This window comes from Stenella coeruleoalba (genome assembly GCF_951394435.1).
Source record: "Stenella coeruleoalba genome assembly, chromosome: 17".
In the NCBI taxonomy this organism is placed as follows: domain Eukaryota; kingdom Metazoa; phylum Chordata; class Mammalia; order Artiodactyla; family Delphinidae; genus Stenella; species Stenella coeruleoalba.
The window spans coordinates 21980872-22001977 of NC_137163.1; the positions used below are offsets into that span (position 1 = coordinate 21980872).

General features: G+C 39.1%; 1 protein-coding gene across 18 annotated transcripts in view; it reads left to right on the forward strand.

Moving 5' to 3' along the window:
- TRPS1 (transcriptional repressor GATA binding 1) overlaps positions 1-21106 on the forward strand; it is a 1050606-nt gene that overhangs the window by 784994 nt on the left and 244506 nt on the right. For 3 of the 18 annotated variants that reach the window (XM_079901876.1, XM_079901887.1, XM_079901886.1), the window contains exon 1: positions 11619-12450. The exons of 13 other annotated variants lie outside the window; for them this stretch is intronic. The gene's annotated coding sequence lies outside the window, so the exon portion shown is untranslated. Of the gene's footprint in view, positions 1-11618; positions 12451-18020; positions 19472-21106 lie in introns of those variants that run through there. 2 more of the 18 variants (XM_079901890.1, XM_079901888.1) reach the window with 2 other exon arrangements.

The window sequence follows — 21106 nt, forward strand, 5'->3', positions numbered from 1 at the left end:
TATGATTTTCTGATACTTTGGCCCAAGCAAAAAAATAAAGACCCATTAAAGACAATGAAATAATGCTCAAGGGCACTTACAGTATTTATATTTCTTTATTTTAGAAAAACTAATTCTAAAAAGAATAAGTCACTTGATAAACACAGTATTTCTATAACTGACTAATTTTTAGTGAGTGAAAAGATTATTTTTAGCCTAGTAATTACATATCATCATTAAGTATAAAATATAATATGAAATATCTGAATTGCTTTTTTAGGGAAGCTCTGGGGCCAGACTGCTTACATTTAAATGCTAGCTCTGTCACCCATCAGCCATGTAATCTTGGGCAAGCAATTTCTTTGTGTGCCTCAATTTCCTCATCTCTAAAATGTGAATAATAATAACTCCTTCAAAGAGTTGTTTTGACAGTAAAGGACTTAACGCAGTGCCTGACACAGAGTAAATGTTCTATAATAATAATTATTATCATTATCATTATTATTATTATTACGGTTGCTTATTTTAAAGTTGTTGCATTTAAGAGGGAACAATCAGATGAAAGAATCTTTAAAGAACATTTCGGGTCTAACATTTTATGATTGTATTTGGACTAGAGTAAGATTATGTTGCATCTTGCCTCACACCACAGTTTTATTTTTTGTAAACAATATATCATGGGTAAATTGGAAAATATACATTAGAAGGTCAGAATAATTCCAATATTTTACTTGTTTAACGGATCTTTTAGATTTGGCATAATATCCAGAGTCTAGGTATCTTGTGCTTTTAGTGTTTCATATATTGTCACAGAATAACCATGTTTTAATATGTGCTGTGTTTATAGGTAAACATAAAATAGATACCATCAGAGCCACATTGCGTAGAGTTCAGTAAGTAATAATGAAATACAATGTAAGGGGTGGGTATTTAATCCCTATTAAAAATGATAACAGAAAGATCATTTGAGTTTGTCTCCCTAGATATCTTTAGGACAATAAACTTCTTTTAGAGCTGAAAGCTTATAGACGTAATACATGTAATCATCATTCACACACCGAGGCTAACACTAAATGTAAACCTCTTGCACTGAACAGATTTTTTTTCTTTTCCATTATAGTTTATTACAACTTATTGAATATAGTTCCCTGTGCTATACAGTAGGACCTTGTTGATCTATTTTATATATAGTAGCTGGTATCTGCTAATCCCAAACTCATAATTTGTCCCTCCCCCTGCCCTTTCCCCTTTGATAACCATAATTTTGTTTCCTATGCACCAGATTTTAACCTTGTCCCTCATCATTCTGTGGCCACCAGTGACTTTCTATGAAATCTCCACTTCCGTATGTGGATTTGAATTCCTTGGTCATCTTCTTATGGATGCTTTCAAATATCGAAGGATTATCAACATGTTATGATAAACATTTTGCCTAGTTAGTCTCTTACTTCCTTCAGCATATTTTGAAGGGTATTGTACAAAAAACAGTCTTCTATTAATTCAATAATAGTAATTTGTGAAGTCAAGGACACATGTAATTTAAGATTATTAAATACAACTGCTGATTTAAACAAACATATCTCAAAGCTTGAGAGAGCACAGGGTATCTCAAACATCCTTCTGTTGTTCACAGAAGTTATTGGAATTTGTTTTTGCATTTCCAAATCGTTTCTAACATCGTCATGTCTTTGCCATTCGAGGGTGAGGGTGGATTTGATGTTGAATACTGTCAAAAATTACACAGAGCCAAGTCTGGCAAGAAAAATGGCTTATCGATCTGTGCGATACAATTTTAGGTAAAACATGAAAAGTTATTTGTTTAACTCTCTTATAATTGGCTAGAAATGCAATTATAATGGATCTTCCCGGACCGGGGCACGAACCCGTGTCCCCTGCATTGGCAGGCGGACTCTCAACCACTGTGCCACCAGGGAAGCCCCAATTGTAATTTTTTAAGTTCCATAGTAGAACGGTTCTGTGATACTAATTCACATTGGTTTAAGCCATAAGTAAAAGGGAGAACTAAAGGGTTAAGGCTGACTCGGGGTGCAGTGTAATTCAGGGATCCCAGCGATGTTGCAGAACCCAAATCTGTCTCTCTGTGTCTAAAGTCTGTTTTCTCTGCATTCACTCAAACCTTCTGTGGTGACAAAGCTGCAAGAGCTCCACCCTCGCATCTTTGCAGGACCAAGTTGGAATGAAAGATCCAGATTTTCTCTCCAATTGTCCCCCAGGTGTCCGTGGCTCTGACTCTGTCAGGTTCCTGAATGTGAAGCTCTGATAAGCAAGGCCAGAGTCGGATGCTTGGTTTCTTGCAGTGAATCATCATTATGGATTGGAAACGGGGGCTTCTCTTTCTTCAGAGGGAAACTAGTGGACCTTGCTAGGGAAGAGAGAAAGGTTGTTGGTAGCTGAAAAATAGCAAATGCTCACCACAAGTGGAGACACACACACACACACACACACACACACACACACACACACACACACACACACACACACACACACACACACACACTTCGTATTTGCAAGGTTAAGTGTCAAGTCAAAAATCATAGGTTTTAATTTGTTTCCCAGCTCGGCCACCAGAATTAAAATATAGTATAGTGGGGCATTAGACCCTTGACCCAGCTAGTTCTACACCTGGCTACATGTGACTTTGGCTATGTCATTGCATATGCCTCAGTTTCCTTATCTATAAAATGGAAACAATGGGAAAACACTCGACCGCTTAGAGTGTTTATTCAGACTAAATGAATTAATAGATGTGAAATACTTAGAGCCTGGCACGTAACAAGCCCTGCACAAGTGTTAGCCATTATTATCACTTAAACGTGTCCTTGAGCATTGCAGTCATTCACTGCCTAGGCCTCTGTTTCCTTATTTGTAAAATTAGAGGGAGGATCTACACTGTAATGGAAAGTCAGTGCTCCATAACTGTGCTTTCAGAAGCACACCCTCTAAATAGCCTTTCCTAAGGAAACCTTGAAGCAGGAGGCCTAGAGCCCAGCACAAAGGGGCTAAATTTTACCATGACCTCAGTAGAAATGACATAACTTTCCTCTAATTATATTCAGAACGAGAAACGAAACCCACTGTCAAAAATATGGCTAAGGAATATGTATCTGTTAGAATAGCTTGTATGTAGTTGAGTCATAAAATATCTTCATAAAGCAAAACGATCCTCAGCGCTTCACTCTGCTCTATCAATAGAGTATCATACTGGACACATGACAAAACACGGAGCAAGATTTTAAGTTTGACTAATGACGTTAAAAATCACAGTATAGGGCTTCCCTGGTGGCGCAGTGGTTGAGATGCAGGGGACACGGGTTCGTGCCCCGGTCCGGGAAGATCCCACATGCCGCGGAGCGGCTGGGCCCGTGAGCCATGGCCGCTAAGCCTGCGTGTCCGGAGCCTGTGCTCTGCAACGGGAGAGGCCACAACAGTGAGAGGCCCGCGTACCGCAAAAAAAAAAAAAAAAAAAATCACAGTATAGTATTCTGAGCAGTGCATGCAGTGTAGTAGCGCAGAGCATAGAGTTAACAACTCTAGCCAGTACTTGAACCATCTTTAGCACATATTCCGTATATTAATCTATACACATTGTTCAGATGTACCTCACGGAAGGGGTTGTTTCTAGATGGTTACTTTACATTCATTTTTACTTTTGTGGTCTAAAGATAGAATTGCCTTTACTCACCTAACATGAGGTCAAGATATGAAGTAACATGTCTCTTTAAGTAAAATAAGATTTGGTTTGAAGTACCTCAAATTTGCACTGGACTCTTAACTTATACAGCAATTAGAAACTCATAGCATAATTGATGTAGTAGCTGAATTCTTCATACGTCTTGATGTTTGAGAGACAGAATAGGAGATATGTTTGATGATGTTTCCTTGTTTAAAGGGCCTCAATATACACATGAATATATGTATATGAACATATATGTATTGTGCTATGATATTATGCGTGACTGGTTAAATAGTTTGACATGAGTAGTTCAAGGAGCTTGCCCAGGACTGCTTTTAAAATAGAAGTTAAAGAAGGTTGAGAACATATTAGGTAGTCCTGTCTAAAAACTTAGTTTAAGAATAATAGGAAAACAAGATAATTAATATCATTTAATAAAAAGCTACTCACATTGATCACGTAGCTGTCATCTGTAGTCATTGGCATGCCCCTTATCTAAAGATCTCAGCTATTTTTGCAAGAGGTGAATAATATAGTTAGAAGTGAATAATATAGTTAGAAGTGAATAATATAGTTAGAAGTTTCAAATATTACCAGTGTTCTCAACCTCTAAGTCGTGAATATCTCGGGGCTTAAGGAATTCCCCTTATTCCCAGGAGTCTTACCTTGTTTATCTTACTGACTTAATTAGCTTTGAACTATGAGTGTCTGTGCTTCTCTTTCCAGACAGAGCTAGCTCCAGAGTCTAGACTGGAGCAAACTGCACCAATTGTGCAGAGCTCTGCTCTGCTGGGGAAACCCAGCAGCTGGGGCTGCTGCCGCAGATTTGTGGATGCTGGCTGTGGAAGAAGGAGGAGGGCATGGGAATTAAAACAGTAGAGCACAACGATCAAAGACAATTATCACAGTTTGTAAAGCATTGTCTACCCCTGACTTTTGACCACCCCATGATAATGCAGTAGCCCCAGTGCCTAAGCACTGCAAATAAGTGACCTTGCCCCCCATATCTGAACTACCTTATTCCCAAAAGTTCATGCCTTCATGCATTCACCCAGCTAACCTTTATCAAGGTCTTTCTTTGTATCTTCACAGTTGTAATGACTTATTTAATATATGTCATAGTCAAAGGATCACTCTCTCATTCTTTAGTGAAGACAGAAATCACATGGTGTCCTTATTCTAAATGCATTCTCAGGCCCCACCTCCATTCAATAGGTGAGGCCCATACATTTGTACTTTTTTAAAAAAAGCACCAGCTAGTTTAAGAAGTACTTAATTAGACCATAAAATCCATAAGATGGGGGGGCATGTCAGCTCACTTACCTCTGGGGCACCCAACACCTAACACAGTGTCTGGCACACGATATACTCAACATATATGTGTTTCACTTTATTGAACTATATTTTATTGAATTATAAGGGCTCTGTTAGACCCTAGGGTACAAAGATGATTTTATTAATCAGAGTCCAGGAAGATAAAACGAGGCACACTCAAAGAAAAATTTGAAAAGTGTTTCATTAAGGATCATTTACAAAGTAACGGCAGACTTTAGGGACACAAAAAGAGGTGGAGAAACACCCAGGGCCTAAAAACCACCAGAAGCAGCTGCTCCTGGGCCTAAAATCACAAGGGGTCAGGGTGGGAGGGCTTATTACTGAAGCCCTATGAGAGTGTATCCATGGCAGATGGGCTGCTGGACAGGAAAAAGTCAACGGAATAAGTACCCTGACTGTCTCTCCTCCCATTCTTTGAGCTCATGATGTCATTGGTCAAATCCCTCCAGAATCCAGATCGCAAGGGAGCCCAGGTGATGAAGTGCTTCTTCTCTCATGGCGCAGAGCAGCGAACATGTGGAGTGTTGCTTCCTTCCAGAAGCTGATAGTTTATTGTCCTCTGAGCAGTGTACAAGTTCTGATGAACAAAGTTTGGAGTCAAAGTAATAACTAATACTTCTCATTTGATCATTTGTCCATGTCTCCGTGGATGTCTGTACACCAGACCATTCAAATTGTCTAGATACACCAAGGAGGAATCAATTGTGTGCACACCAAGATGGAGTGTTAACTAAATGGAAGTTTTCATTTACCAGGTGGTCACACACTCATAGACACATGCACATGTACACACACACACACTTCCACGGGATTCATGTGACCCTGTGAAACGTGATCCCTGTGAGAACCTGGAGGTTTGGATCTATACCCTCAATTAAGTGTCACATGTGTTTGATAATTTAGTGTATGGAAAAATGAATAGCTATCAGTAGATTGACATATGCTAAAATGATTCAATATTTTTATGTTAAACAAGAAAGAGAAAAAACACTGTGAATGTTTAAAGAGATTGTTTATCTCTACCTCACTTCTGTAACTTTCCTAATGTATACTTCTGGCTCCTAAAACTACAAATAATCCCTTCCCATCTAAGAATTCTCAGCTTTCAGCCTCATTTTCTATACGCTCACATTTTAATGCCTAGGATTTAGTTAAAGATAATTTAATTCACTATTTTTAGAGCAACGTGGAATTATGAACCCAAACTTAACGATAATGAGGACAATATTTCAGAGCAGGACAAACATCTTCTCTGATACAGTGCCAAAAATATGCTGCTGAGATGAAGCCCACCCTGAAGCTTCAATTGGCGCATCACGCATCAGCCCATATGTATTAAGGAAAGAAAGAACAGAAAGAAAGGAAGAAAAGGCCACATGGAGCATTTGAAACTTGCACTCCATAGTGTGTTTCTAAGTAAAATGTAAAGAGCTTGTTCCAACCTCCAAATTCAATTTAACAGATGTTACTCAGTACCTATGACTCAATGGTCTTCTGCCCTCAAGGATCTTACAGTTTAGCAGAGGAGGTGGTTAGGTCAACAAACACCATTATATAAGTCACTGGGTTGAATCCCCACCTAGAGAGAGAAGCGATCCTATGGAAGCTTACTTCCTGCATTGCTGATTCTGATTTGGAATTTGGGAAGACTTCATGCAAAAGGCAGAATCTGAGTTCGATCTTAGAAGAAGACAGGGTATTCAGCAAGGAGAGCTGGCATGAAAGGGCTCTTCAAAGCCTTCTAAGTAGAAGGTGGTGGTAAGGATAAAACAAGACATTTGAAATGTCAAGTGGATCTGGGGAAGGGCGCAATCAGTGGGTTAGGACCGTGTGGAAGAACGGAGTGAAGGATGAGGCCAGAAGGTGTTGGGGACTAGGTTATGGGAGCCCTTGAATGCCCTCCGCCCTTTTTGGTGTAATTCTTTTGGCAGTTGGGAGTCGCGGGAATTTTGTCATGAGGAATAAAAAATGCAGAAGGGCGATGACCTGATCTGGTAGCTCTGTATGATAATGAACAGAGGGCGAGAAAGGGAGGAGGAAAAGCTCCATGGGATGTCTTGGGGGAGATGATGACTTTTTAATCTGGGAAGGGTCCACGAGGATGGAAAGATAGGGAGGTACAAAAGTCTTTAGAAAGGGAACAATGGGAAGACTGGGCAACTGAGTGGACATGGGCCCTGTGGGGAGGGTATTGCTAAAGATGTCAAGTGTCTAAGGTTTCTGGTCTGGATGACTCATGCCTTTACAGGAGATAGGGTTTGTCTCTTTCCTTCCTCCTTCCATGTTGTCTGTCTTTACAGGCTCCTCTTCCTAAGTTATGATATTCAATATGTATCACCCCATTCAGATTCACAAGTTTCAATTTCCAGTAGAATATTTCAGTCTGAAATTTAGGCAGAATTGGGTGTTGGGCTTGTTTATATACAACTGAGGGTTCATTGCACAAAATTGGAAGAGTGGATGGGATGAGAAAGTATCATGGCAGAAGATCCCAGAGCAGAAGTTAGAAATATGGAGAAAATTGGAAAACACCTACTTTTCAGGGTCAGATGGTGCATCTGGGTTAATTCAGATGTAAATGCTGTCTCTGGTGTGAGATAAGGGAAGTGAGTCCAGCTATCTCTCGCAATGGCTTGGATACACAGTGCTGAGCTAGCCTATATAAATCTACTTTCACTCCAAAGGATAGTATATAGTTGGACATTCATAAAACCTAATGAAAAATCAAGAATTGTTATTATTATTCTCAGGCACCCAGGCAGGGATTCTGTGTGTATGTTCATGTGTATGCATGCATTCTGTGTGTGTGTGTGTGTGTGTGTGTGTGTGTGTGTGTGTGTGTCTACACCTCAGAAGTTTGTTTCCTCTTTTAATTAAATAAAGCCCATGTTTGTTGGCTTTTAGGGCGGGCTGCAAGGCCCATCTGTTTAACTAAGCAGTTAGTTGCCTGATATTGCAGGGGGAGGATTGGCAAGTGTTAAGTGTGAATTTGAAAACAAGATACAGGCTATTTAAAGCTGAATTTATCTTTAATAAATTCACCCAGAGATGTTCAGGAATAGGTAGTTTGCAAAATGATCATAATTTTGCAGAAGAGTGTTTTTTCTAAAAGGTTGAATGGTGTGTGATTGCAAGAAGAAAGGGACTCAGGGAAGTTCATCTTTGATACACACTCTGTTGCTTGTCTGACTCTGAAGTAGGGCAGCCTGCTTCAATAATTTCTTTTGATATGCTGGAAGGCCAAATGGTCTTCCATTTCCTATGATATAGTACGGTCTTGAGAGCAGATAATACATAAATATTTTCTTGTTAGTATGTGTTGAAGCAGTTGGCATTTAGGACAGGGGCTGTCAATCTTTGAGGTTTCTGAAAGGAATTGCAATTTATGATGCGTTAGAGTAAACAGTTGGATTACATTTCTGAAACACGTGTTCCATCAGGTAAAATCATTGTGATTACAGGCACTGGAGCTGTAAGTAAGTTATGTGCTAAAAGGTTGAAATGTAAAACAAGTATGCTTGTGCTTAACTACTAATCCGTCTTTGTATCTCTGCTGAATAAACTACAAGAAAAGGGGGGGAAAAGAAGTTTACAATAATAAAACAGAAAAAAGTATATTACATAATTTTGAGAAATAAATAAGCATTAATACAGCGCAAGGAATTGTTTCATCAGTGGTCCAGCCATCAGAGAAAATTCCAGAATTCAGAGAATTAAGGAAGATTATAAATAAGTTATTTCAGTTGGAAGTTATTCCTTTTATTTGCTTTTTAAAATTTCTCTTCATTTTTTCTTTATTTTCTGATGTATCCTACAAAAAGGCAGGTTGTCATTTTAACATGCAGGCTCCATTGTTCAGAAATGCATTGCAAATAAAAGTGAAAGAATAGAATGGTTTTAAGAGCTTTGCATATGTTTGACAGCAGAAGATAATAAATGTAAATAAATCTTTAATATTTCCCCTTATTCAGTTTGTGCCATGCAAATGTCAGGACTATAAAAACAAATCAACAAACATTTGAAGGAAAACAATATACATAGCTTATTTTATATATTAAAAACAACTGTCAAACAATTATGACCTCATGTATTAGCTGGTTGTTTTGAAATATTCCTACTAGAATTAAAAAATGCTAATGCCACGAGGGCCTTTGAGCTTAAACATATTGTGTCAATCAAGAGCATATGTAATATATCTAAACCATGAGGTAAAATTTTTCTTCATAAATTATTTCATAAATAAATACATAATTTGCTTGAAAAAGTTTACAAAAAATATCTGTGCTTCTATTAAGTTCTCCACAGATCTTTTGTGGTTAATGTAAATGGATTGATACAGACAGCATTTTGATCTGCTGTATATTCCAACTCAAAATACTAAAAGGAACATGAAGAGATTCTTCATTTCTCAGGCAAACTTCAGCAAAATTGAGTCCGTGAAACTTCATTCATTACATTTTTAACTGACCATGAATTTGTTGGCTTAGTATCTGAAGTGTAACCTTATCTTTTCAATTAAAGGACATAATTCACCCTCAGACCTTTGGCTTTAATTTTTTTTATACAATATATAATTTGGTGTACACTTAATGGTGAAATTTTTTTATTATTACAGGTGGAAAGACACCAGCCATCTCAAGGGTTTTGTGCTCGCAAAAGCGTGTAATTTTGTTTTTTTGAACCAAGTTAATCAGTGATTGTTTCATGTGAGTAAATTTACACTCTTGACGATTGCCATAGACTTGAGGGTGACAGAGAGGAAAAGATCACTTCCCTTTTTAAAATATCATTTAAATCTTGGCGAGCAGATGGAGATTAGGGGACGAATCCTTGTGATAGATTGTACTATTTAACTTTGCTGCTAAGATGCTATAGCCTCAGTTTTTATCAGTTACATACCAGCTTCAGCAGTTTTAGGTGGTATTAACCCTTTAAATACACAAATGGTTTTACTATTCAGATACAGATTTCAAACTTTATTTGATCTAGTATTTTTAGTTAGTCATGGCTAAAGAATGTTTCACTCAGATCCTTTTTATTTTCCTGAATAAAAATGCTTCTCACTGTGCCGTGCATATTTCCATAAAAGTTGGTAAGCTAATTTATGGCTTAAAAAAGAAAATAAAGTTCTATATTTAATATATGAGTACTTTTTACAGTGGAAATTGGTGGTGGACAGTATTAAATGACTCTGGTGTGGAAATACGCAGGTGGTCATTAGTGGCTGACCATGAGTTTACTGAAGATTTTGATATTAATTTTCTCTGCAAGCAGGACTATATGTAAATCTAACTCTCTTCCCAAATCCACTTAAATTGATGATAACATATGAACAACTGCATGCATATGAGGTTCACTGTCTTCTCACTCCTCTAGGGAATATATTGTTTGCCTCATTGTAAAACTGTATTTTGACTACTCTTTTACCTAATTTCTCTACTGCAAAAGTACTATTGTCTTTCTACTACTCCTAAAGAGTGTATGGGACAGGATACTAAAATTCTGGAACAAAAGTGGTACAAAAGGAATCACATGTCTGCCTGACTATGTGTATTAAGCAGAAATGAAGACCTTACAGCAAAAGCAGTAAAGTTCTAAAGAGCATATACTTTTTTTTTTTAATGATTGGCTTTTTCACTTCTGAGAATAGTATGTTTCAAAAATATACTCATCTTTCCTCTGAAAAGATGCAAGAATCATTTAGTGAAAATATTTTAGAGGAAATTACTTCATCTTCAATTCACAGATTCATGATTCGTACCTCTCTAAAACTCTAATTTTAATCATTTTATAGTTTGGAGAAGGATGTTTCTCCTTTTAGCACAAAATGAGTTTAAACTGACTTTCACTAGAGAAAAAACATGCCACTTAAAGTCACCCACTGAAGAAAATGAAGTCCAAACGCCCAAGAAATGTTTACTTAGTTTTTAACACCTACCATACTTCAAATACTGTCTTGGTCCTCTTTTATGTATTGTTGATCTTCAGAAGTTAAAGAAAAAAACAAACTCTCTCAATTCAGTAACTTCATGTTGAGAGAATTTTATTTAACAATGAGAGTATCTGAAGATGTGAATTGGTAAAAAGAATGTCATGCTTAAGTCAGAATTCCTTATCTGCTACTAAAACCCCAGAGAGCAGCAGGTATTAATCTTGCCGCATTTGAATAATGTTCCCATTTTATCTATTTTGTAGTACCCCCTTTAAGCACCCATTGAGCTTGCTAGCTTCTCTCCAGCTCAGAAAACCATAGCAACCTCAGTCCTCACTTCTCCAACTCAGGATAGAGTTCAAGTTGTTCCCCTCCAGCCCTCTTGCCATCAAACGCAAGGGAAACCCTGACCACCGACTAGGTGTCCAAAGACTTTCACGTCCTAGAAGAAGGGGGAAGGGACACACACACACACACACACACAGACACACACACACACACACAGACACACACACACACACACACACTCTCCTGCGTCGTTTAATTGGGAGCGAGAAGAGAAAGTAGCAACTGAAAAGGTAAACACTTTTAGAGTTCTTTTGATTGTTCAGGAGAGCATCTCCGAGTGTTTGGGGACCGTCGGTTGGGCCGCCGCGCACTGGCCCCCACCTGCCCCCCCCAACCCCGCGCCACTCCCCAAGGTAGGTCCCTGTCTTTATCACATTATTCCTAAAGCTTGCGGATTTTTCCTCCTTGTCCAGCTCGCGCGTTCCCACATGGGGGGTGGGGGAGGAGGAGGGGGGAGAGGCGGGGCGGGAAGGTAGCCTGGTCCCTGCACCTCGCAGCTCTCATTCGCCTCGCTCCGACTCGGGCGAAGTTCTCGCGCAGCCGGCTGGCCGCGGCCGTGGCCGGTCCGGGCGGGCGGCGGCGGCGGGTGCTCGGAGCCGGGCGGGGCGGCGGCGGCGGCGGCGGCGGCGGCGGCGCGGGGACGCGCGCTGTCTCTTTAAGGGAGCTCGGTCTGGGGTGGCGCTTTCCTCCGCGAAGGCTCCTTTGATATTAATAGTGTTGGTGTCTTGAAACTGACGTAATGCGCGGAGACTGAGGTCCTGACAAGCGATAACATTTCTGATAAAGACCCGATCTCACTGCAATCTTAAGCGTCCTCTTTTTTGGTGCTGCTCCTTTCTCCAGACCCCGCGTCCTCTCGATCGCTCTCTCGCCTTCCTAATTTTTTTTTTTTAAACAAAAAACAACACCCCCCCCCTCCCCTCTCCCACCCGGCACCCGGCACATCCTTGCTCTATTTCCTTTCTCTTTCTCTCGCTCTTTCTCTCTTTTTTTATAAGGGGGGGGAGGGAAGGGAAAGGGGGGGAGGCAGGAAAGACCTTTTTCTCCCCCCCCCCAATAATCCAAGATCAACTCTGCAAACAACAGAAGACGGTTCATGGCTCTGGCCGCCGCGCCACCATCTTTCGGGCTGCCGAGGGTGTTCTTGACGATTAATCAACAGGTAAGGAGGGGAGGCCCGGGCGGGCCGCGGGGCCGGGGGCCGCGGGGGGTTCGGGGGGCGCGGGAGCCCCTCTGCCAGGCCCGGAGAGCCGCGACGCGAGTGCTGCGCCCGCTCGTGTGTGCGCAAAATGTGGGCGATCGCAAGCGGGGAGCCCTGGGAATTAAAAGTGACTTTCTTTGGAGAAAAAAAAAAAAAAAAAGCAGAGGGAGAGTGTGCAGAAAGCCAAGCGCAGGCTTCTCGGGTTTCACATGCATTTTCTTTCTTCCTTTTTTGCGCGTGTGATTTCTTTCTTTCTTTCTTCCTTTCTGCTCTCTTTTGCCCCCTTCCTCCCTTACTTTTGGTGGGTCGAAGGCATCTGAGTCTTAGAAACGAACGACTTCAAACTGCAGTAGCCCTTGGAGTCAGGAGGGTCAAGTTCAGCCGCCGGGGAGGAGGAAAAACAAATCCCCATTTGCCAAAAAAAGAAGTTTCAGTCCGGTGCCCCCTCCCCCTCGCAGCCCCACTCCCCCTCGCTGTCTCTTTCTGGCTGATTTTAATTCTCTCCTACCGGGCGCAGCGGAGGAGCTGGGGGTGGTAGGACCCGAGGGGCCGCCGCCGCCGCCGCCAGTTTTCTGGGGCTCCTGACAAGCGGGGAGCAGACTAGGCACCAGCATGCAGAGTAGTAAGTTGGGCGAACTCGGGAAGGTTGGGAGGGTCACAGAGAGGGGCCTTCGTGTGGTCCCCAAAGTGGGAAAACAGTACAGGACTGGCGTTGGCTTTGAAGAGTTTGTAAAGCCAGGCTTCAAACTTTTTTCCCTTAAAGGCCCAGCTGGGCTGTAGATGGAGGGTGTCGCATCCCCCGATGCACCCGCCTCTGCGCGGCTCAGGGCAGCTTGACCGAGGGGTCTGTGCCCTGCCCGTGCCATGTGGCAGGCCTTGCAGCCAGGGCGCTTCCGTAGGGGCTGAGGAAGGGGCAGACTTCCTCTGTGGTGAGGATGATGCGCCCTGTGTCGCGGGTCAGCGGACACTGGCCGGTGATTAAATGCCTGACAGCGGTGGGACATCCAGGCGGACGGGCGCTTCGCCTTCTGTCTAGTTCCTGTTTGGGTTCTAGAGAAACGCATCTTTGAAAGGCCAAGGCAAACACCGCTGTCCCTTCAAATAACTCCAGGATTATAGGACCCCATGAATAATTTGAGGGTGAGGCGGAGGTGGGAGCCCTTTGAAGTGCAAAGCTGTTTTTGTGGCTGGGAAAGCTTTTTTGTTAGTACCTGTGTGAGATGGTGGTGTTTCCCCTTTTCCCCAGGGAAGTCAGTAACTGTTTTATGGCCCTAAGACTCTAAAGCAATTTAAGTTAGCGGGCGAGAGGGACTGGTGGGTTTCTGAGGGAATCTTGGACGTCTTAAATTTTAGGTCTCGCTTTACTTCCTCGTATCGTTTTAGGCCTCAGAATTGATACTATGAAAGTAAGAGCGATGGATCTTAATGATGAATCCAAATTATGGTAGCATATTCATCCTTATCCTATTTTGGAAAATCACAGCTAGAGTTTTAAGTGAGGTAAGTGAAGTGAGAAGCTTAGCGGAGAAGTTAAATCCAGCTAGGCCGATTCATTGAACTTTCATAGATTCATTGAACTTTTGTAAACGCACCAGGTGAACAGGAAAGGGTCTGAGAGCACAGCAAGTACAAAGGGAAAATACAGATAGGGCCTGAGACAAAATTACCAAGAAATGCTTACTCTAGGCCTGGTTGTTGGCTTAAAAATTTGATTGTTCAAAGCAAAAATAAAATAGGAAGCTTCCAGCCACCTCTTTCGAGTTCTCCAGCTCTTAAGTTAAAACCTATGGATCTCGCTGGCATTGTGTTACTTTTCCTGCCGGTTTTAGGAAAAGTTGATCATTTAGAAAAGTCTGCCAGAGTTAAAAATGCAAGGGGCAGCAAAGGAAAGTCATGCGGGCGGCCAGTTCTTGACGTGGACAAAATGAGAATGAAAGTTTCTGAGCTCACTGTTGTAAAGTTTCTTACATGCTACTCATTTGCTTAGGCCACTTTCTCAGATATTCCACCAGTTAATGTATAAAAGCAGACTAGCTCTAAAACGGTGTGGGCTTTTTCTCTTTCCCCAAGTATGCCAGGGTTGTGAATAAATACAGGGTTTGTATGGGAAGATGAATCGTTTCCTGTAAGTTATGATGCTGACAGGACAGTCTGGAAACGATACCAACATTTTGAGGATTTTTTTTTTTTTTTTTACCTTTAAGTGAAAGTTTATTAATGACGTGCTTAATCTTAACAAGTCAAACATATCGTTCTTAGAGCTTCTCTGCCCTCAGATTTCATAACTTCCTTTTTAAGCTATACCCTTGGATGGAAACATCTCTAGATTCAGTTAAATATACAGGGCCACCAACGTGCTAAAGTTTGACAATTATTTCTGGATATTAGTAATGTGAAAATAAAACTCCTAAGAGGGAAACAGAGTTTTAGTGCCAACGTTATGACTTGATTTCTCTAAATGAGAGGCATTCCCTAGCTTCATTAATACTGTTGGCAAAGTATTATTTACAATCGGCGAGTTGACGTTTATGGCTTCCTGATATATCTGTTATATGTTAGGATATGTGTGTGTAGAATACTTTTCCACTCATAGTAACAAAGTCGGACCCTCTCCAAATAAATGGTGGAACACAGCAAGTTCCTCACAAAAAAGTTAGTCACTCTTGAATTTTAGACGCTGCAAGGGTCTTTGCTGCTTTTTAGACTTTGTCCTTTGTCTCTTAAAGGTAACATTAAAAGGAGAAAAATGTCATAAGTAGCTGGGAAGTCTGACTTGGTTTTAGAGCTCAGCATTTTAAAGAGTAGGATTTTACAGGATTTTGTAAAATCTTCTACATACTTGCTTAAAAATAGGTTAGAATCCGTATGTGTGCTAGTCATAAGTGAGTTACACATGGCCCTACCATATTTTCAGTATTATTTTTACTTTTCTTTTAAGTCACATACCACTCCTGAGTTTCCTCTGATTTCCACAGGGTAGGTCTCACTAACACACACAAGGAAATCTTCATTCATAAGGAAAAGCTTCAAAGCAGGGAAATGAATTCATCTGTGGAAAAGCTGCTTTTTAAGATTCTAGTATTTCAGTGATGTTTCTATTATTATTATTGTTATTATTTTTGATGTGTGTGTGTGTGTCTGTGTCTTGTGGGGAGGGAGGGAGAGAGAGAGAGAGAGAGAGCGCGCGAGAGAGCGAGCGCGCGAGAGAGAAGAAATACAGACTACGGTTTGCAATTAATGACCTGCACATTTGTACTAAATACACAGGGTGATAAGTTTTAATAAACTCTTGTCTTACCTTCTTTGTTGAAGTAAATAAACATTACTGAAAGTTTTCAAAGGGCTTGCAGCAAATTGTTTTTGAGGTAGAACTTTATTTTGAATTTGAAATGAGCACAGATATTGATAACAGGCCTTTAAATTTTTTTTATAATACATGTATGTAAAAATTTTTTTCCTTCAGTACCCCTTTTGATAGCAAACAATAATGTAACAACACTATACTATTGTGTATAAAACAAAACAGACTTTAAGAAAGTTAGGGGCAGGTGTTTATAATTGATTTAAAGGGAAAATTATTATTTTTGTAAAAAGTGATGCACTTAAAATAAAATGACTGGTGCACATTAAAACATATTCTTATTAAGATATTCTGTGGTGTAAAATGCAGCCATTCATTCAACAGGCTGACAACTTTCCACTTGGTATTTGCCTTTGCTTAATTTAGTTTCCGCAGGACAGCTAGTGTGGTAGTCTGCATCTGTTTTTGGCAGGCATAGAAAACTATAAACTCAGACAGTTTTGTCTCAAATACTGCAGCTCACAAGTTACAATCAATTTGATAAAAACAGGCAAGTTTTATGGACTTGCTTTCTGTTGTTCATCCTTGGTCAAGCTTTCAGGTAACAGAGGGTTCTTTCTCTTCCCCTCTTTTGCTGGTTATAAGTACTAATAGCCTTGATAACTAATTCTGAGTCTTGTTTACTCATTTAGCTTCCTTAATTATTGCTGATTGAAATTTGGGGAAATTAATGACAGCATGTCTAGACTTGGTTTTACTTTGATTGTCTATCTATGTGATAACATAGATAGACATATTCTATATTCATCTTTTGATACCACCATACAGAAAGAAGTGAATTCTTTGTTACTATTCTAGTTATGATTTATGGAATTGTAGGGTCCCTCTTAGATAAAATATGAAGCAACTCTTACAGCTTTTGTCAAGTAGAAATTTAGTCTGATTCTCTCAAGGCACTTGTAATCATCATGGATAGAGAATACTAACGCACTTTGCAGTTCTTTATGTTGAAACAATTGAGAACAGTTTTTTATAATTATCAAAATTATTTACCTCCGAAAAGCTTTAACCAGTAGATTAAAGTAAATATGTTAAAATACCAAGTGGTATTTTATACACTGTTCAGTAGCAAACAGTTTTGCGGAGGGAGGGAATAACCACTTTTAAAAATTTATCCTCGGGTGTAAGTGGGTCTTAAGCCGTTTGTTTATTTGTATAGGATATTCTATTAATTATATATGGCCTATCACTCAGTGGTTCTCAGATCCCTGGGAACCAAATTCGTTGGCCTTTGATTTGGTTCTCTGATGGATATAATAATGTAGAACTTGGTTTAGGTTAGAAAGAGAGCTTTGGGTTTACGGAAACCCCTTTGCTGCATTTGCAGAAGGATCTATGGATGAAAATGATCTAAATTGTTAAGAGTGAGTTAGATGAAGAAGCCTGGCTGGTCGCTGCAGCTGTAGTAGCTGTTATGGTAGCAATGTCTACTTTTTGTCGTTAAACTTTTTTCTTTTCCGAAGAGCACAAATCCAGGCAGCAAAATGAAGATGAAATTATCTATGTACTTCACATTTGAAGCATCAGTGGAAATCATTTTCTGATTCAAAGTTATGATCGAAATACAAATAAACATCAAAACACCCCAAAGAAAGACACGAAGGATATGCTTTTTATTCCTAAGTATGTTTCACTAAAAATAAGAAAGAAAACTTTTAATTTTTAAAATGTTTCTAGCTCTTTAAAAACCTGCAGTAAATACTTTACAAGTGGCTAGACACCTTCCCTGGTGGTTTAGTTTATACAAGCAGGAAACTTTCTCTCTTACTCTTTCTCTCTCTCTTTCTTGTTTTCTTTAAACCAACTGACGTAATGCCAAACTTTTCTTTAAAAGAACAGACAGAAGTAATTGGTAGCTTTTAACTTTTAATAATGTTCTGGATTGGTTTTAGTGGCCAAAATGCCATTTAAAAAAAAAAAAAAAAGTTCAAGTAAGAACGGGCTTGTGGCCTGAGGAAGAAAGGCTCTGTTGATGCAGTTATTTTTATTCTGTTTTTCAATCTGTTATTAAAAATCTTTCCTGCTGAGCCCTGCTGGATTTCTCCAATTGCTCTCTGTGATGGCTGGTGCATTTCAGGTTACCGTAACTTAAACAGTTTTTGGGTTTTGGGGAGAGTGGGTATTTGTGTTGCGTTATTTCTTTCTTATTTGGGGAAAAAAAACCATTTGTTTTTGTTTCATTTGACATGAATTAATTAAGATTATCAATGGCGACAGGTCAATGAATACGTTTATATAAAGAACGCTACACCTGTTAGCAAGAGTCTGAAATGTGGAAGTTTAATTGTGACATTAATCATTTTTATGTGCAGAGGAAGGAAAATAGATGAAACTCTACAAAAATATATTTTTAGATCAAAAGCGTTAATTTTAAGGGTCATTTTGTTTCTGTGGGCCGCCCTTTTTGCTCACAAATTTAGATGATAGTTTTTAACCCTATTATCACACAGTGTTTTTAGTTTCCTTTTTTTTTTTTTTAATAGTCATTTTCTCTCTTCCTGGTCTTGTACAGGCAAACAGAACTTTCTCCAGTTAAGAGATAACTTGGTGATGTTGGTTGACATCAGGGCAACTTCAGAAGCTGGCAAGTAGGAAAATCTTTTCAGAGAGCAAAAAGATTTGTGCCAGTTTTTCCGTCCTTGGAGAAAGACGTTCCACCCAGAAATGGGGCCCTGTGCCCCGTTTGGTGGGCCAGAACTGACTATCGACATTTCTGGTAGGAATTGTTCGGAAGGTTTAAATCTTATGGTTACTTGTCTTGGTTTAAATCTTACAGTTACTTGTCTTGGACTTTGCGTTTAACACCAAATTTGTTCTGAGGGTTTTTGTTTTTGTTCTGTTTTCCTTTTACACAGAGTGTGTTTTAGAAATAATATATACTGAAAATTAGGTATCATACAGATACCTTAAAATGTCTTTTAAGGCATTAGTAATTATCATGAAAAGCATTCCGTATATTCAGGGAAGTAGAAGTGTTCCCTGCGTGGAAATTTGATGGTTTTGATTTACCTTACGTTTTTCTCATTTTTTCTTGTGAGAACTACAGATTTCAGTTCAAATCAGAGGCATTTTTTCTCTGCTAACCACTCTTTTACATAAGGATGTGTCAGGAAAAACTGTAGGAACTTAAGCTATAACTTGTTCGCATCAGCATAGAGAGAGTATCTTAGAGTGAGTCTTGATTTATGTTTTACAAAGTTTTCAAACAGGAATTTCAGGTGATGGGTCTCTCCGTCGCTACGTTTTTATTGAATGAATATTGGTTTATTACTGCAAAACTGAGGGAACAGTAATAAAGTTTGGTGAGAAGAGAAAAAAAAGGAAGAGAGAGGTGTTCAGAGCCGCAGTCCTTTAATATCAGTAGTTTGTTTACTGTTCAGTGGTGGGGAGGGGTTGGAGAGGCTTTGTGGAAGATGATACCAAAAAAAAAAAAAGAAAAAAATCCATCAATTGCGCATAGGATCCCCTCCCCTTAAGGTTTACTTAAACAATATGTTTCGGTTTTGCCTCAAGCCATTCCGCACCACTTCTGCTCCAAGAATCCACCACTATCTTGGTTCCTGAGCAATTAAGGATGACCCTTTTTGTTATATAATGAACTGCAGTATTGTTTGAACAAAGGTAATGTATTTTGATTTGTGTGATATTTTGGTAACTAGTAGTAGGATGTCTGTAGTATGAGAGGAAATCTAGCATTGTGAATGCTTGCAAATGGTTGATGTATCCACGGTATGTTTAAATTACTGCTGATATGTGTGCAGCGCTGTTGCAGGTATGTGTAATGTATGTAGTATTTGTGGATGGACGATACGTAGATACACCTTGATGGTGGAATCCACTTTGCTAAACAATTAATTCTACGCTTTAAAACATAAATCTTTTAAGGAGCTACATGACCTACTTTATAAAGTCTCAAAGTTTGAAATGCGTTTGGAGTTTAAACATAATGAAGCCATCATGATCATAATACTTATACCTACGCTCAATTTACTAAGAAATTTAAGAAATGACAAAAAAACTGTACGTCAAAATGCCGCCTTGCAGTGTATTCTGAGAAATGCTTCTGCAGATAATTCTTTTTAAATCCCAAATTTCTGTTGAGAGGAGCAGTTAAGTGACAGTGCTGTTTCTGAATATATCTTTTTAATGGATAGCACTTTATAGTTTACGATTCTATCATCTTAAAACGTTATGTAGAAATAATATGGAACATGTAAAGACTTTGTACTATGATCCAATGCGTTTATCCCTAGGGTGAGGGATTCTGTGCGTCACCCAAATGTGATGCTATTTGCCAGGCTTGTAATACTGGTTTGAGGGTTGCTGTATGTCCTATTTCATCAAGCAACACAATACAACAACTTTGGTATCTAGGTAATTGACAGTCAAAATACGTTCTGGAAAATACTTTTAATTAAGTCAGAAGTTAACTATATATTCAGTTTATTTAACATGAATAAACAAGTGACTCACTGCCAGCTATTTAAGCCTTCTATTATAGACAGTGTTAGAGGGAAATATACAAGTGCCCATAGTTTATTTTCTGATTCTTTTTTCCTTTATTTAATGGGAGCACGTTTCTCTTTTTTGCATTTATAATTTCTTTATCTGTTAATTATTTGTATCCATGATAGTTAGTAGTATGGTATTATAAAGAATAATAAACATATTTAATTAAATATGTTTATTTAATAATAAACATAAACATATTTCCTAATATATATGTCCCAAGCTTGAAAAAGGATTAATATTACATTATTAAATTATTAGAGTAACCAAGAATGAACCCAGTAGAGGATGATAGATATACCACAACTGCTATTTAGACATTAAATGTATTTTAGCTGTAGAAAAAGGAGAGGAAAAAAGATTTTTGCCTCAAAATTTTTTTTCACTTGTAGAATTTGGACAGAATTTATGAAACTTACAAATCAAACATTTTTTACTATAACGTGTTTCTTGCTTAGATTCTACAATATGACTTTCAGTGAATCCTTGTGAATCAGTATTTCTGTTTCGCCTTATAGAAGCATGTATTATATCTGAGATCAGATACAGCTATAAATAGTGTAAATCTATACGGCAGACGTTAGTTTGTGGAATCTAATTTCTCTATTACATGATACACTTCATGTGTAAAGGGATCAAGCATTACTAATCTATTTTAGCTTTATTGTTTTCTCTGAGCTATGCACAAGTGTAGCATATGAATTAGTGGCTTCATATGAACTATGTGCATGTACATGCCCATGTCTG